General features: G+C 46.5%; 1 long non-coding RNA gene across 1 annotated transcript; it reads right to left on the reverse strand.

Moving 5' to 3' along the window:
- Positions 1-7087: 7087 nt before the first annotated feature.
- Positions 7088-9112, reverse strand: LOC110356561 (uncharacterized). The gene is made up of 3 exons (XR_002409830.2): positions 9006-9112; positions 8405-8518; positions 7088-8218 (listed from the first exon to the last, which is right to left on the reverse strand). It is a non-coding gene; the product is annotated as an uncharacterized LOC110356561 (long non-coding RNA).
- Positions 9113-13468: the final 4356 nt, after the last annotated feature.

The raw sequence follows: 13468 nt of genomic DNA on the forward strand, positions 1-13468 counted from the left end.
CATTCTCTGCTTTTTATGTTTTAAAGCCTGTAAGCTATCTCTGTATTTATAAGTTTCTTGCAGCGAGCTTTGGTTCACAGAGAATAATAGTAAACAGAAAATGCACCAGGGTTAAATAAAAACACACACACGCACACACACACACACGCAGAAGGCCCATGTATATATGTTTGGAATGCTCAGAGGAGGATTTGTTTAGAGACTTCAGTTAGTTGTAAGTTTATAGCATTTAAAGAAAGTTTTTCTTTTCATGCTGAGTTAGAACAAAAGGTCTATCCAAAGATTGAATTGGACAAAAGAGGAGGGTTGGGATCGAGAAGCTTGTTCTACGTGGAATTGAGGAGATTTTTTTTTTTAGGGGAAAAAAAAACAAAAACAAAAAGGCTGCTAAACATGGCGACTCTTTCCCTTTAAGTCTCTATATCTTTTTTTTTTCCTTGCGGTTCCCCCCCTCTTCCCAACCCTCCCTTTTATTTTTTGCTTTAATCTGATCTTAGGTCGCTTTTTCCCTTCCCCACCACCCCTGCTACCGGCGCGGGGACTGGCGGGGAAAGAGACCCAAAGGCGACCCGGAACGACAGCGAAAGCTGCAGAGCCGCCCGTGGTGCAAACCACATCTCGGGAAAGGTCTTCTTCACCCCCCGCTCTTCCTCCTCCTCTTCCCTCCCCGCTGCCGCTCTCCTGGCGGGGTCGGGGAAGGTTTGGGAGAGCGGCGGCGGGGGATGGGAAGGGGGGGGGTCCGCCCGCGCTGTGCGTGCGCGGGGCGCGCAGGGGGCGCGGAGAGGAGGCGGCTCTCCCAAGTTCAGACAAAAGCGGAGGGTTGGGGCGAGAGGAGGCGCTTGGCGGTCGGTGCGAGCCCGCCTGTGGGGCTGGCGGGGCCGGGGCAGCGCCCGCAAGCCCGCGGGGGTTCGCCCATGGGGCCGCGCCGTCGGCGGACGAGGAAGAGGCGGGCGGGTGGGAGGGGAGGTGGGGGAGCGCGGAGCGCTGCGCGGCCGCGGAAGGCGACGCGTGGGAAAGTCCGCCCGCGGGGTCCGATGAGCTCAGCCAACATGGCGGCCCCGGCCCTGCTCGTTCGCTCCGCGCTGTGCGGAGCCGGGGAACGGGGCGAGGGGAGGGGGGAGGCGGTGTTATCCTCTCTCCGCGCAAGGTCCCCGCGGTGGGAAGCGGTTGGGGGCTACCGGGCGGGCCGGCGGGAAGAGTTGCCGGGCCGGCGGGCGGATCTTCCTCCGGAGCTCGTATCCCATCTGCATGTAAATGACCTGTGGAAGCATCTCCCCCGTGCGAGCGCGGCTCGATGGCCATTGAAGCGGAGTCAGACCTACCCCGGGGTGTTATATTTAGGGTTTGTGCCTGCAGGGACAGCGGGATCCTCGGGAAGGTGCCTTTAAAAGAAAGAAAGAAAAAAAAAAAAAAAAAGAAAAAAGAAAAAAAAAAAGAACAAAAAAAAAGGAGAGTGAAAGAGAGAGGAAAAGGGAATGAGAACAGGGGACGTTTCGAGGCGCTCCCTAACCGCCGCCGCTGATAACGAGCGGGATGTGGAAATGGAGATGGATTTTATTTTTTTTAATTAAAACTTTAGTGGGTCCTGGGGATCTCGCTCGCTTCGCTTTGCTTTGTTGAATGGAAAGAGATACACGGAGAAATGCAGGCCTTGTCAGGATTTATTGAAGTTGGGTTTAAAAAACGTGCTTCAGATGATTTTTCCCATTTTCTCAGATTTCAAAGGCTCCCTGCAGTGCGGCTGCCTAATTAATGGTGAAATTCAACTAAATCTAATTATGCAGTAATTTTAAAGCAGTTAGTCCTGGGCGCTGCTTTGTAATAGGAACCCAGTTTTTAAAGTTTGCTTAATGTGTTGGTTTAGGGAGCTTGGGGAGGAGAGGGGTGTAAGAGACAGAGCTATGAAGGGTGTTTTTCCTTCCTTCCTTCCCCCCCCCCCCTTTTTTTTTTTTGCTTTTGTCAAGCAAAGAAATGTAAAATATAGACCCCAAACACCCAGGGAAAGGCAAGGAGAGAGGCTGTGTTACCCATCGTATGTGATACGGGTATTGAGTGAGAAGCACCAGCGAAAGTGTAAATAACACAGTAGTTAATAGGGACCATAAAGGTATTCCTGGCCTGTGAATTGTGGATTTCCAAGTGCCAAGCTGTTTTAGAGAGGATCTTGAATCCTACGGTAATAAAGGGGCAACGGAGACACACAGCGTCTCTTCTTGGAAAATAGGAACCAGATTTCTGCTATTGAAAATCTATTGTCATTAAGAGGAGAGGCTTGTGCTCACGAAGTTATAAATCTTATCACCCTTTTGATAACACAGTTGTAATCAGTTAGCATCGCATTCAAACCCAATTGTAAAACTGCCTAATTTAATATGTCATACATGTCATTAAAACTTTATTTTTCCTCCTTCTCTTTTTTTTTTTTTCCTCTCTCTACCCATCCCCCCCTCCCCCCCCAAGTAAAATGTCAACAGATCTGTCGTGGTAACGTGCGGCAGGGAGAGCTCGGGGTGGCTGCGCGGCTCCGGGGGCGAGCCCGGGGCTTCGCTGAAGAGGGTTTGCCTTCTCCCCATGTAGGTAATCGGAAGCGTTTATATCATATTAGAAGAAGTTTGGAGGGAGGGGGGGATGATAATGAAAATAGAGGGAGGGGTGGGAGACAAGGGAGAGGAAAACGCGATCCTTCTTCCTTCAGAATTGCGATCGCTCAATGAAGTTCTTTGAAAGAAACTTGTCTTATGATTAGCTAAGCAAACACATCTGCTTTCCTAGTTTGGGCTTAGCTAATTATCAAAACAAAGGGGCCGTTTCTTCTTCTACCTTGCTGGAAAGAAGATGTTATTTCAGGAGTCCTGTCTCTCCTCCCCCCGCATCCACACGAACACTCAGCCCCTATCCCAGCCCTTCCCAGCGAAGCACCACGCTCGTTTTATTGGGATTACCGATGGGGAAATGAGTTTGCGCACTTCTCTTCCTAATGTTAAGCTTTATCATTACCTTCCTTGGAACAATATTTTTCCAACCAAATGTCCCTACGGCAGGGAGGAGGGTGGAGGTGGGGTGGGAAGGGGAAGGGAGGAGTGGGAAGGTGGTTTTGAATTGCGGACCAACTTCGCAGCTATTTGAATCAAGCCTGCACTCGGTTGATTTTAGTTGACAGAGCGTGTGTTGAAGCTGAACTCTATAATTTGCACTTCTGTTCTTTTATTAGAGTTGGACAACGAACTAATGAGCTTTCCCCAAGCACAGTGTCAGTTGTATTTATTTTCTTTTGAAAACTTTAAGATAGAAGAAGCGTTCTTTTAAAAGGGCAAAGGTGTGGAGAAGGTTTCGCGTGGTATCTTTTTTTTTTTTTTTCTGGAGGTGCGGGGATCAACTTTGTGTCTGTGTGGATGTGCGTATGTGTCCCTGACCCCGCGAAAGGCGACGCACGGGGTATTAGAGGAGGATAAGCTCCGAACTAGATGTGAAATCCGGACGATGCTGTCCTTGGCATGACTGGGATGGTGGGAAGATAACCCAGAGGCCATCCTCGCAAGACACCCCCCCAAAAAAAAATAATAAATCATTGCTTCTAACGCGGAGGCTCCGCGGTACGGGCGCGGTGCGGTGCGGAGCGATGGGCGAGAAGCGGCGTTAACCCCAATTTGATCAGATCTCTGCAGGAGCGGGTTAACTTTATAAAAGCGAGAGGTGGCTTTAGACATGTACCTGACAGACAGAAAAATAGAAAGGTAATAATAATAATAATAATAATAATAATAATAATAATAATAATAATAATAATAATAATAATAATAATAATAATAATAATAATAATAATAATACCAAAGGAATTCTTTCTACACACCAAAAAAATTGGGCGAAATGTTTATCACTGCGTGCCCACCAACGCATGAAACTGCACACGTTGCTCGGAGCCTGCTCTATCCGTGTGAGTCGTGAGATATTTTGAATTTTGATTCCAGTGTGTTTTCTTTGAACTGGGCCTTTCGGTTTATTAAGGCAGGAAGAGGAACTCAGCAATCCGCTTTGAAACACGCTTGGTTTAACTATTTTACACAAGTTTGCCCAGGTCCCTGGAGATTCTCCAGTTGAAGAAGATTGAAATTAGAGTTAAAAGCTGGCGGGGGGGCAAGGGGGTGGAGGGCGAGTGTGAAAGAGGGTGATGAATCTATTGTAAATGCCCTCCTGTATTCTGATGTGTTGGTGAACGGAACAGAAATGCGCGTTGCCTTGTTTGATCCATACGCACGCATCTGCATGTATGTGGGTGTATGTCATATACTCTCTATATGTCTACATGCCCACACATATATAGGCCACGATTAATATTCTGAGAAATGCTGGAGAAAAAGCTGGTGTTTAGCGGCCACACGGAAAGGCTCACACTGACTGTTTCCCAGCAGCTTTACTCCTAAACTTTGCCTTTCCTTTTGTTTTCTTTTCTTTATTCTTCCTTCCCCCTCTTCTTGTAAATTGCTGTTAACGTGTGTCTTTATGTTCTGTCTATAACTAGGATGTAATCAGGCGCCCCATGTCTCTCTCTAAAAGCATTTAATAAATGTCTATTAAAGCGCTACAAATGTAAGATAAATTTAGTGGCGCTGCTGTCTCCCTGTATCCAAACGGTAATGATGGATTTATCAACAGGGATTCGCCTTCAGCGCAGTGAGAGAGATTTACTCAACAAATAAGTCGGAAAAGCACCCACCCAAATACAATCATTTATACGGAAACTGATTTCTTTACAGCACCACAGATTCGAGGGAACATACCGCTTATTGCCTTTTTTTTTTTTTTTTTTTACTATTTTTTTCCCCCCAATCCTCCTTTTATTTCCCCCCTTTTAAACACAATCATTGAAGCTGGGAGCGTGTGTCTCTCTCTGTTTTGGGAGTGTTTGCCTCCTTGTTGCTAACAGAACCTCCCAGACTCGATCAAACCCGGATCAATGCCTAATTTCTCATCATCACCCTCCCTCTTCTCCCCCTCTTTCATTCATTTCTTTTCCTTCAGCCCCAAAATGTCGACGATATGTGTATTCGGTATCAAAATTCGTCGGGTTTCGGAGTCCAAGATGGATGATGAAAGGAGGGGAAATTATGCCTGAATTGTCTGTGTGTCTCTTCCTAAACGCTTGCGAGCGGCTCCCACCGCCGCGGAGAGATGCTCCCAACCTCAGCTGAAATTTCTCTCTCCTTCTCCTTAGCCCTTGCTTTGAACCCTACCCATTAGCCTGTATGCGAATAAAAGGAATGAACTCGGAAAGAACCACCATTCATTGTTGAATTCAAGCACTGTAAAACAAAAACAAAAAAACAAACAAAAAACCAAAAACAACCAACCCTGAAATGCAGCCACATAGCACCTTAAGATTATTTCCCTTTCCTCGAAAGTAGCTCCTAACCTCAGATTTCTCCCCCACCCCCTTTGCCTGGTCTTATTTTCCCCCTTGACCACAACTTTCTTCGATTCGCCTTGGGAAAAGAAAAAAAAGCATGTGTTGATTTGATGGAGTCCTTTAAACAGCGGGCTTGCGAGAGCTGTATTCATTCTGAAATATTAACCCTATTTTCTGAATTTCCTTCCTTTTAAATAGCTGCTCCTATTTTACTATGCTGGATCTCCGATTTGAACATCCACAGTTCTAGGAGCTTGTTAGATATATCTATATTTTAATTTAATTTCGGTATTGTACGTAAAATAACAATAAATAAACCGGAGAACTTGTCTTTTCCTTTGCAGAGAGTTTTTTATTCTTCTCTAGAAATTTCATTGAGATGTCTCTGTACTTTGTTTGTCAGTTATCTTTGTTCCTTTTAAATAAAGGGCTTTTAAATGGACTTATTGCTCCCAGCGTGGGTTCTTCTCTCTAAATGTTAGAAAATTGTGCCATCTACCCGCTATTCTAAGTACTGTCACACTCAGAGACCTCCAAGGACCTTCCAGCCCCTACTTCAATACAACTGTGTCAAAGGGTGCCTAGTAGCGAGAGGAGAAAGGTTTGCGTGGATTTTACAGATTTCCAGCCTGAATCGCTCTCTGAAGCGCCAAAATGATCTGCAAAGATGCAGTTGGTTTCTTTTGATGGCTCCTTCTCCGGTCCCAGCTCCAACTCCAGCCTTTGCAGGGACTAATGAAGCCTCCCTGCCTCAGCTCCATTGCACTTTCTCTCCAGTGCATAGTTTTTCCTGCTAATTTTAGACACGAAAAGTGTGGGTGTGCAGGGAAAGGGGGGTGAAGGGGGAGGGGAAGGTAGAGACTTCTGTCGTCTTTTTTTTTTTTTTTAAGAGAAATAGATATTTATAGTCGTGGCCCCTAACGATGAACATATATTGTTAATTGGGGGGGTGGGGGGGGATGAAAAGTTCGCTTTTTGAGGTTGGTTCTGGCTGATTAGCTGGGGATGCTGCTGGCTGAGTTTCCAAGTGAGGGATGAGGAAAACAGAAATGTATATAAACTTCACAGGCCTTTTTATCTTCACGCAAATACTTTGCACAGTAACCCACTGCTACCCCCTTAGCTGGACTGCAACATTAGCGTTCAGGTTTAAAATCAGATTTCGAAATCTTTCTTGCTCGTGGGTGAGTAGAAAGAGTTGAGAGAATGTCTTAATTTTTTTTTGTCTTTTCCCCCGAAAAAATAAAATCTGAAGTGCCCTCTAAATCAGTTAAAACGGATTAACAGTTTCCAAGTTTATGGTGTAGTTACATGTCTTCGAAAATATTTTTGCACCCCTTAGGAGACTTAGGAGAGAATTGCGAGTGTCGGCTGAGTATTTATGGGTGGGGGAAAAAACAGTGATACGCTTTATGACTTTTATGACTTGTTTCACACTGTTCAAGAAATGGAGTTTTAAGCAACATACAATTAAATCTATATTACTCTTTGGATAAATTCCAAGAAACTCCAGAATCAATTAGTTTAGAACCTTGGATACTTGTTGCTAAAAAATATTTAAAATTTGAAAAAAAAAAAATAAAAAGAAGACGATCAGGCAAGGACAAGTCTGCTCCAGATGTAATTTTTTAAGTCCCTGCTATATAGACCAGACAGGCTGAACAGTCTCGCTTCTCCGGTTTCTCATTTTACATTTATTCCTGTCGGAATATAGAGGCATCATAGAATAATTTTTCTTTCCTTTTTTCTGTGCATTCCCCCGTTCGTTCCCTTACGGGCTTCTTTGGCAGCTTCGCGGTTTTTTGGGGGTTTTGTTTTTGTGTGTATATGTGTTGTCTTTTTTTTTTTTTTTTTTTTTTTTCCCTTCGCCTTTTTGATTCTTCCCAGTGTCTTTTTAACCATTCCGGTGATTATCGCTGCTTGTCAGATATTTGGGTTAAAACTTTCCTTCGCTACACACAAACCACCGCCATGCGGGCGAAGTCAAATTCAGCCCCTCTCCATTCCCAGGTTGAAGGATAATCCTAATTTTGAACGCGGCTTCATCGGCCGCTCTCTTCCCCTAATCACAAACTGTTTAGTTATCTTAAGTGTCATCTTCCTCCCTTCCCCATTTGGGTTTTTTTCCTTGCCCCAGAGCCTTTTCCACCCCACATTTCTCGGGGCTCAGGTCGGCTCAGTTCCGGGCAGCCCAAATTGTCCCACCGCCCTCCGTTTCTTCCTTGAAGATCATTGTCTGTCCCTATTCTTTGCAACGTTTCTCTTTTTCTGGACAAGAAAGTCGTCCCTGGTTACAGATGTAATGGAGTCCACTGACAGGTTTTCCTTCCTACATAACCTAATCTCAGCCAAGAAGTTTCTGCCTTCACTTCTGCAACATTACTAATTAACGACCCCTGGAAATAAACTCTACAGTGACCTAAAATTTCATCCTCTCGGCTGACAGTTGCACTCAGCCTTAAAGAGAAACTTAAAAAAAAAAAAAAAAAAAAAAAAAGGAGTCACAAAATATTGTAATTATTTTAATTATTATTAAGCAACTCTTAGAGAAGCATGTGCTTGTGGGAAAAGCTTTAAAAGAGACATTTGACATCCAGACTAGTTTTACACCGACTCTGAATGAAGCTCAAAGGAGGAAGGAGAGGAAGGGCTGCCATCCAGCAAAGTTTGCTGGACTTTATTCAGATAAAACTCGGTCTTTCCCTCGCTGAAGCCAACGGCAAAATTGTACAATAGGAGGCAGGTCAGAGCACATCACACGGCCCATGTTGTCTCCTGAAACACGGATAGAACCCTGCTACCTTCTTCAGCTGCCTAAAAAAATATATATTTTTTATTATGATCCACGCCTGATAGACACCCCCCTACCCTCTCTTATTTTGTATTTCCTATTCGCTTTATAGAAGGATGACTCATTTTCCACTGTCACTATTTCCAGTTTTGTGGGTTTACTGATGTCTTACTTAGGGAGAAAAAAAAAAAAAAGTACACTACTCCTACCCCAAAGGTCTCATTAGCCTCCGCTGGCTGCTTTTAAGACAGCAGCTCGCTCTCTCTCCTCCAGCTGAATTTGTCCAACCCCTTCATCTTCTCATGTTTTATTTCGAGGTTTCGCTGAAAAAAACATTAAATCCCAGAAAGGTCATCTTCTCCCCCCTCCAATATCCCCGCGATCCGCTTGCAGCCCCGGGGTCCTGTCCCTCCTCCCGTTCCGAGCGGGGCTGCTGGAAGCTGGCAGCCCCCGGGAAGCGGCGGGGCCGCTCCCCCCCGCACCCACGCATCCCCCGCGCATCCCCGCCTGCTCGCCTCCCCCGGGGCATCCCCAGCCGGAGTCCCCGCACCCCGCCAGTGCCTGTAAACACCTTCCGCTCTTTATCTCCCAGCCCGCTCTGGCGAGAGGATTATTATTATTATTGTTATTGTTATTATTATTATTATTAAAGACGATATTCAAATGGGTCCCTGTTTGTCTTCGCCACCAGCGTGTTTCAGAGCGATTATCTCATATCTTTCCTACAGAAGTAAGCTATCCCTCAGCCCTGGGTCAGGCATTGATCTCGCTGCAATGTAACAAACGGCCGGGTTAATTTTCCCTCATTACCATTTCCATAGCTCAGGCTCCACACACAGGACCGAGCCCTCCAGCCCGCAGCCCCGGCTGCCGCCGTGTGCGGCTCCCGCCCGGGCTCACACACACACATACACGGGTGATGGCAGCGCCCCCAAATCTTCACACCCCGCTCCAAGCACCCCCACAAGCACAGGGCGGGTTCGCTGCCTCTCTCTCCCCTGTACCACCTTGCCTCACCCCTTTTCGTATGGATTTGGGGTTTTCTTTAGGGCTGTATTGTTTTATTATTTTTTTAAACGTTGTTCTGCTCTCTAGAAATTAGAAGGATTTTTTTTCCTCACCCCTTAATCTTTTCTTTTTCATTTTTTTTTTTCCTCCAGGACTCTTTTCATTCACTGGTTGCAAAAGAAAAGGGGGTTGGTCAACACCAAAATGGCAAAGTTCATCTTGGAAAAAAAAAACCCTCCAGCTACCTACAAAGGGGCTCAGGGCTTTGTAATGGCAGAAAGAAACAAAAATGAAAAGAAAATTGCAGTTGAGGCTAAAGTGTGAGAGTGTGTTTGTGTGTATGTATATCTGTGTGTATTTTTAAAGGTTTCTTTGAACTGCCTTTGTGCTGACTAGGCAAAGCTCCTTGCCAATGCTAGTCACGGTTTAAGGAACTTTGAGTTAACCTCTTATATCGAATGAATCTTTTCATTTGGAAACCAATAAATCTCAATCTCTAGCCACCTTTTGTAGAACAGGCTGGGGCTTACCAAGGCAAGGCTGAAGCTTATAATAAAGAAGAGATAAAGTTTGCCAAAGTTTGCCTATTTTTTTTCCTCCCCTTCTTCTTCTTCTCTTGTAAATAAAAGTTTTGGAGAAGGCAGCATTTGGAAGCAATCCGGAGAAGGACTTGGATCTATGCATTGTTTCACAGTAAGCCTATTTACTTAAATAGAGTCTTCAGGGATTCAAACACGAAAATGATTTATAGTTTTCCAACAAGTCATTATTTTGGTCAGTTGTTGAGGGTGGGGTTGTGGAAAAGGAGGGGGGTCCATACAGTCTAATAATCAATGTGTGTCTATGGAAAGTGAAAAGGGAGGGGTGGGGAGGGGAGGGCTCTGTAGATAAGTAGAGTTAACACTATAAACATTACAGACAATTGAGTTTTCCCATCTGAGCGGGACTTGGGGAGAAAAGGGGTCTTCACATTTATCAGGCATTGGAGAGAACGTGTGTGGGTGAATGAGAGGGGGGGAAAACATTTCTCAGATCAGTTTGGAGTCACTCCTTTGGTTTCCGACTTGCACTTTTGCATATTGGCTATCATTTCTTTGAAGTACTTTGAAATCCAGCGTTGTGTCTGATCTTCGGATGGGAGATGTGACCACACGAATCAATGTTTTGATTTATTTTTCAGTACTTATTTCCTGTCTAGTCTCCCTCGCTCGCTCTCTCGCCCTCTCTCTGATTATGCCATATTTATACGTGTGTATACATTACATACATATTATATATATAACGCCCCTGTAGACATCTTTTTAAAAATCATTTGCAATTTCTCTTTCACGGAGGCGCAGTTCACTTCTCAACCCCGCTCTTTATCCTGTTTTATTTCAAGACGCTGTCTTCTTGCCGTCTCCGAATTGTTCCCGTCCAGGAGTTATTAATTACTCTTACAAGGCGGGAGATTCTTAACTAATAACAAAGTTGTAAATTACCACCTTCCCTCAAATATTTCTCATTTGTCAACCCTGATTGATTTGATTAATATTCCACCGGCCGAGATCATTTCAAGTTGCTCTATATAATCAGCAGCACCAGGCTGCTCAGCAGAGCTTCTGCTTTCGGAAAATATTTCTGCCCAGCCCTTAAGATGAAGTGTATTTTGCATTTGGTCCAGAGGAGGTAAACGCAGATCTATCGCTTAAAGGACTTTAAGGAGCAGGGGCTTGAATACAGTGTCTGGAAATAAAATGGACCAAGCACGTCTGTTTGTTAAAAAATAAAGACAAATCGGGGCGAAGGGGGTGGGGGAGAAATGGATGCTAACCCCCTCATGTAAGCCTGGAAGAAAACACGGGTTTCAGCCCTGCTTGCGAATCTGGTTCAGCCCTCGCCTGAACTCTCCCACAGTCCTTCCTTGCCTTGCACCCAGACTGTCACGTTGCCCGGAATAAACACCCAGCACTTCGATTTGTGCTTTGCTTTTGGACTCAGACACACAGAAGTAATAGTAATAGAGCATAAATGATCTTCCCCCCCACAATGAAATGACAGAAAATAAACTTGGCTTCAGCCCCTCTCGCTCCACCGCGAGTGAGTCTCGGTTTCTGGTTCAAAACCATCATATTGGCTTAATTATGTGACAGTAAATAACGGCGCGGCGATCATCTTTCTCTGCTTTTAAGATAAAAAGAGTCATCTGAGTGAACTTTCTGCCCAGTGCCAGAGCCGAACCTACGCGCACCGCTGCGCATATGCGTAGCCCACACCTACCGACCTGTATATACGTTATAACGTGGAAATCACTATATATAAAAGTGACCCTTGCCCATCTGAGCTCGGGCATCAGACCCCGACTGCTGTCCTTGCAAATCATCCATAGCCGCTCCCTCTGCCACCACTTGAGTTTTAATCTTAATTATATTAAGTGAAGTAGCGGGCTCGCCATGGAATTGAACATGATGCATGACGGCTGCCTGTTAAACGATCGATTGTGAATATCGCCTTTCTCTCCTCTATCGATATTCACAATACAGCTTATCTGCGGCCGCGGAGGTAGCGTCGGGGTTGGTCTTGTGGGTTTTTTTTTTCCTTGGAAATATAAAAATGAGAGACTAGAGTGAAATAACATTCCGCCCAGTCACCTGCAATTCAATATGCGCACAAGAGACGCCGATGTATGTGAGACGATTTTAATTATGATTAGAAGACACACTCTGAGCAAGAGAATAGATTTGGAGGCGGGGGGTTGGGTGGTGGGAAGGGGGTGCCGGAGAAGCATTAATGAAATCTTTCTCCGCGATACTAAAAGAAACAAGTGGTTGATACAACGGAGGTGATTTGTCACCCAACTCCAAAGCGGGGGGTGGGCGATTGGATCTGAGCATCAGTCCTTTCTCCCCCACACACACACCCCATCTCTTTGAAGCAAATGATATGCCATGATGCCTCCCTCAGACCACGCCTATGCCGGGCTCTTCCACCCCGATGCTGCCGGAGCGGCTCCCCCCCGCCCCCGGCCCCCCCCGCCGCCGTCCCTCGGCTCCTCGGCACGGACATGCGGCATCAGCTCGGAGGAGCGCCGGGCTTAGGCCTTAAGCAGATTGTGTTTGTGCACATGAAACCTTTTGTCTCGGCCTGCGGATTGCCTCCCTTTTCAAACACAGCCGAGAAACAGTTCAGGGTCACTGGCAATACCCAGCCAGGGTGGCGGCGGGGTAGCAGGGGGGGGCGACAGGCAGAGATGACCCTGGCCAGCCGCCCTCCCGGACAGTTGTCACCTCTGGAGCCGGAGCGGAGAAGGTGGAGGTGCGGGGCAGCCCGGGGACTGAACGAAAACTTCCCCTTGCGCCGAGTCTGCCCTTCGCAGCTATTCCCTCGCCCCCCGGGCGTTCCGGGGCGAGGGGGCCCGGCCAGCCCCCCGCCCGCAGGTCTCCTACCGCCCCGGTGCTGTGCAATAGCTGGCTATTTTTCTCAGGATGTGACTTTCAAGTGGCATAATCTGTAGGAGTGTGAATCTGTTCTCGTTATGTTTGTCCCCTTCAATATTTCTACAGGCTGTATTTTTGTTCCTTTCTTTCTTCCCCCACCCCCCCCGCCGCTCCTCTTTATTTTTTTTTTTTTTTTGTATAAATTAACTCCGACTGAAACCACCAGATTGTTCCGAGGAGACTACCTCCCTAATGACTTCATATCCAAAAGTTGACTGACACTCTAGCGAACTGCCAACACCTGTTTCCCAGCACCCAGACTCCAGAACCCACCAGACCTCGTAAATTTAGCTTCTCCCTACTTCGTCTCACCCTCCCTTAATAGATGACGTGAATATCTAAAGGGAAGGGGGAGGGGGAGATGGAACTAGGTCACATTTGAAACTTTTAATTTTTCATCTCTTCTGAGTGAAATCTTGGAGATAAAAGGGCCGGACACCTCCTACCACCGCCCGCCCATCCCTGCGGAGTGCCCGGGGCTGGTGTCAGCCCGGCAGTCAGGGTCGGTCTTCAGGGCTGAGGGCTTCCCCCGGGTTCTGTTTAGGCGGGATTTAGGTGCAAAGCTCAGCCCTGGCCGGCAGATTGCCTGGGTCGTAACCACGACCCGAACCCTTTCCTCTCCCGTTGCCTTTTCCCGAGGATGCTCCAGGTATCAAGCTCTTTGGTCCCACCCGGGCTCCGCAGTACTTTTGCCCGCAGACACTCGCCTGTGCCCCACAGGGGTGGTGCCAGGCCGGGCCAAGGGGACAGGAATGCGACGAGGAAAGGAGACATACCAGGGAGCGGGGC

This window comes from Columba livia, chromosome 11 (genome assembly GCF_036013475.1).
Source record: "Columba livia isolate bColLiv1 breed racing homer chromosome 11, bColLiv1.pat.W.v2, whole genome shotgun sequence".
Lineage (NCBI taxonomy): Eukaryota > Metazoa > Chordata > Aves > Columbiformes > Columbidae > Columba > Columba livia.